Consider the following 4829-nt stretch of genomic DNA (forward strand, 5'->3'; position numbering starts at 1 on the left):
TGGAACTGGAGGATATTATGTTAAGTGAAATTAGTCAGAGAAAGACAAATATCATATGACTTCACTCATATGAGGACTTTAAGAGACAAAACAGATGAACATAAGGGGAGGGAAACAAAAATAATATAAAAACAGGGAGCGGGGCAAAACAAGAGACTCTTAAATATGGAGAACAAACAGAGGGTTACTGGAGGGGTTGTGGGAGGGGCGATGAGCTAAATGGGTAAGGGGCACTAAGGAATCTACTCCTGAAATCATTGTTGCACTATATGCTAACTAATATGGATGTAAATTTAAAAATTAATTAATTAATTAATTAATTTTTAAAAAAGAAAACAAAATGGTCATCAGTATAATTATTGTTCAGCTGTAGACCCATCAACGACCATTATTTAAAAATACATATTCTCGTAATTTATACTTCATTTAATCTATTACTCAATATTGTAATATATATATATTTTTCTTTTTTAGAGAATATGAGTAGGGGAGGGGCAGAGGGAAAGAGAAAGAGGAAATCCCAAGCAGGCTCCATGCTCAGCACCAAGCCCAATGCAGGGGCTCAATCCCACGACCCTAGGATCATGAACTGAGCCAAATTCAAGAGTTCGATGCTCAACCAACTGAGCCACCCAGGTGCCCCTGTAATTGATTTTTTTGAGGCATACTTTCAACATCCATTCACCAAATATGTATTCAATGCCTACCTTACATCTGGAACCATACTAGGTACGGAGAAAGGCAGGAAGTGAAATCACAGGTCCTGGTCTCAAGTATAATTCATTCCTACAAAAAGTACTCACACCTGTCAGACTCAAGAAAGGTTTTCCAGAGAAGGAGTCTTTGACAGAGACTGGGTAGAGAGAATGAACATGTCTGGAAGCAGTCAGGTGGTAACTGAGAAAAGGATATCTTATGATAAAGTCACAGTACATAAGAACAAATATAATAACAACAAATTCTATAGTCCAATAAATTCTGCCCATGAGCTATTTAATGGCTTTAAGGGGGGAAAAAGGCCTTTTTTTTTTTTTTTTTTTTTTTAAAGAAAAGAAGTATCTGAAAACATTCAAGGTCACAGTTTTTTTCTGAGCACATTCTAATAGGCTTTTCCTGTCCTTATGTGGTCATTTTGATAGAAAAGAACTCTCCATTTTCATTGCCAGAAAAGAGCCATCAGGCTGAGCAAAGACAGCAGCTCTTCATGGGGTCCTTTAAAATCTGGTGTGGCTGCAGTGCTCTTGATGGAGACAAATGGGACAATCTGGCCGCTGACAATGGAGTGGCAACTGTGATAAAGGGCCCTTCTGTTAATGGTAGCGTCCTCTCCAACCAACCCACAGGGTGCTCTAGAAAAATGTGTGTGCTTTCCAGCTCCATGTATTTTTTTTCCTCTTGAGAGAGAGAAACAATTTCATACTGCTGAAGGGACTTGGGTCAAAGTTACACTGGGGGCTCTGGTTAGACCTGATGAGTAGATGGGTAGCCTATTTTAAATGGTGGCTCACCATATGACTTATTCATCATTATCTCATAACCCAGAAAGCATCTAGTCTAAACTCTTTTTAGGAAAAATCCAACCCAGAATGGTCCAGCAATTTACCCCACATCACACAGCTGAGTGGCACCAAGTCTCTATTAATCCAATGTTGACCTTATAATAAGTACTGATCTGTCTTATTCAACATAAGTTATTCCATTAATAATTATTTACTGAATGTGCTAAACACCTCATTAGGCCATGGATTATTTTCCATGGAGAGGCAGCATGCAGTTGTGAATCAATGCTTGCTGCTTTTGGGTCTTGGGCTAGTTGCAAACTCTCTCTAAACCTCAGTTTTCCCATCTGTAAAATGGAGGTGATAATAGTCCCTATTGCCAGGACATCATGAAGATTAAATGAGATAATGCATGTAGAGATGAACACAGTGTCTGGCTGACTTAATCCTAGGGTCATGATGATTTAAGCCTTCTGGGCTTTTCTGACAGAGCAAAGATCTTTACTTTAATTATATCTGTCTGCCCTAAAGGTGGTCATGCAAGGTTTATTTCCTCTGTGTGCTTTCATGTTGAGTACCTCTAAATCCTTGATTGACAGTTCTGGACGACTGAAGCTTATCTCCTTCACAGCCAACTCCTGCTCTAGATATCTCCTACCTTCTCCTCCAGGTTTTTGGCAGCTTCCCCGGGAGGGAATTCAAATGTGTTCTCTAAATACAGCCTCATACCCCTGGGAGGGAGCTTCGTCAATAGTATGTCCCCATCTCCTGAATCCATTCTGAGAGGAACAGGGGCCAGTCCCCAGATGGCATATCATCCACCTCTGAGCCCAGCCAGGTTCGGGTTGGCTCATAAGATCTGGGAACTGTCCTAGACTCTGGCATTCTGAGAAAGGGTTCCATAGCACCCCGGAGTTAAAAAAAAAAACAACACAAAAAACAACCCACATAATAAGCAGTGCAGCACATCAGCCCTTTTGGCAAGAATCAAGGGAAGAGCACAGTTCAGCACATGGTTGTCTGTTCACATTCCTAACAGCATAATTGAGTTTTCCTGGTTCCTTCTGAAGCTTGATCACCTCTAATGTAACACGTCATCTTCTGGGCAAGGTTTCTGCACATGTATGAACACCCTGCTTCTCTGGGCTCCTTTTGCAAATCATCCTTCCTGTGAATGAGTATGCAACCTACTTTTGTGCACAGCTAGTTGGAGGGAATGCTGGCCATTCCTGTGTGCATTAATGATGGCAGTCCATTCCCAAGGGAGGCAGACGCTTCAGCAGAGGTCTGTGACAGATTTGTGAAATAGTCTATCTGCATTAAGGCAGCTATCATCCATTAGCCAATTCCTTAGCCCCACAGCTTGTGAGGCCCATTTGAATGGTTACCTTTTGTGGTTTCTTTGTCCCATTTAATTTGAGAAATGAGCTTTTAATTTTGGATCTCCCAAGGAAATTTTGGAGCATCTTGTCTTCTTTTTGTCTGCTGGGAAAATGGGGATGCAGCTTCTAAGTGGGGCAAGAGAAATGACTGGAGAGAAAGAGACTTTTTTCAGTTGGTGGGGGAGGCTCACATCATAGGTACATCCATTTGTCATTTTAAAATTTGTGACCAGTGGCCCTCAGAGAGGTTAACTGATTGGCAGAAAATCACAAGGACCTTGTGTTTTCCCCCCAGGTTAGTCTGCCTCCAAAGACCATGCACTGCAACACAGATAAAATGATTTTGTCACTTTATTATCTTTTCTCTAAGTCAGGAGTTCATTTTTTATCCTCAAATTAGCCTCCTTCTCACATTTCTTTCTGTGTTTTTTTGATGTAAACATCATGCATTTTTCAGGATCCCAGGCACTGCATATTTTCCCCATTTGAATTCCAGTCAGGATATATTTTTCTTATACATTTAGCTTTTTACAACACTCCATGCTTTGACTTACTAAACAAAACCACCCAAGTTTCTTCTAATTAGATTCATGTTGAAAGTATTAATGGACAGCAGAGCAATTAATTCTTAAAACCACTTTCTCCTGTTGATGTTAGCTTGAAATATAGCAAGAGCTTTTCTTCCCACATACTGTTTTTATCCTGAAAATTCCTATTCATGGCATTCAGTATCTAAAGGCATTGTTCTGGGGCACCTGAGTGGCTCAGTCAGCTAAGCATCTGACTCTTGGCTTCGGCTCAGATCACGATCTCACCATTTGTGGGTTCAAGCCCCGCATCAAGGCTCTGCACTGACAGTGTGGAGCCTGCTTGGGATTCTCTCTCTCCCTCTTTCTGCATTTCCCCTGCTTGCTTGCTCTCTTTCTCAAAATAAATAAATAGACATTTTTTTAAAAAGGCATTTGTTCCAAACTACTTGTTTAATTCCTATTTTGGGTTTTAAATTTACTTATGTTTTAGTGTCACCAATAATCTGAGAGGCGCTGGTAAGTAAGTACTTGCACAACAGCAATAGAGAATGTGTGCAACGGGGCTGGCCTACATAATTTGGCAGTTTGGGAAGCTGCAAATTGTTGTCCGTGGCTGAGACCCAGGATTTACGCGTGGAGCCAGCAGACGACAAAACAGCCTGCATTTATCCTGAAGGTGCTGGTACATCATAGTGGGTTTCACCCCCGAGTGTAATTTTTGCTGTGGTTTTTTGTTGTTGTTGTTGTTTGTTTGTTTGTTTTGTATAGGTGCTCTTTATAAGATTGAGACAATTCCTTTCTATTTAGGCTTGCTATGAGATTTTAAAATCATAAAATGGAGATGACTTTGTTTAGATGCTTTTTCTCCATTGGGATGACAATACGATAATTAGGCTTTATTTTGTTAATATGGTGAGTTCATTGTTGGAGGCTTTGAACATTAAACCCATCTTGCTTTCTCAGAATAAGCCCTTCTTGGTCATAATACATTTAACCATTTTAAACATTGCTGTATGTGGTTTCCTAGTTTCATGATTTTTTGCATCTTTATGACTAAGACGATCCTGTCATGTTCACGTCTTGAAATGCCCATGTCAGATTTTGGCATAACAATTTTGTTGGCCTCATAAAATAAGTTTGAGAGTGTTCCATTTTTTGCTGTTCTTGAAACAGTTTGTATATAATTGGCTATATCTTCTTTAAATGTTCGGTAGAATACACTAGTAAAACTATTTGGCACGGAGTTTTCTTTGTGGAAATTATGGATTCAATTTCTTTGATGTTACAGGACAATCCAGATATCCCATTTTTCCCATGTTAGTCTTAATAAATTGTATTTTTAATGTTAATTTTTCTATTTTATCAAAGTCTAAAATTTAATGACCTAAATTGTTTATAATATTCTCATGCTATCTTTT

Source organism: Panthera onca, chromosome E1 (genome assembly GCF_046562875.1).
Source record: "Panthera onca isolate mPanOnc1 chromosome E1, mPanOnc1 haplotype 2, whole genome shotgun sequence".
Classification (NCBI taxonomy): Eukaryota; Metazoa; Chordata; class Mammalia; order Carnivora; family Felidae; genus Panthera; species Panthera onca.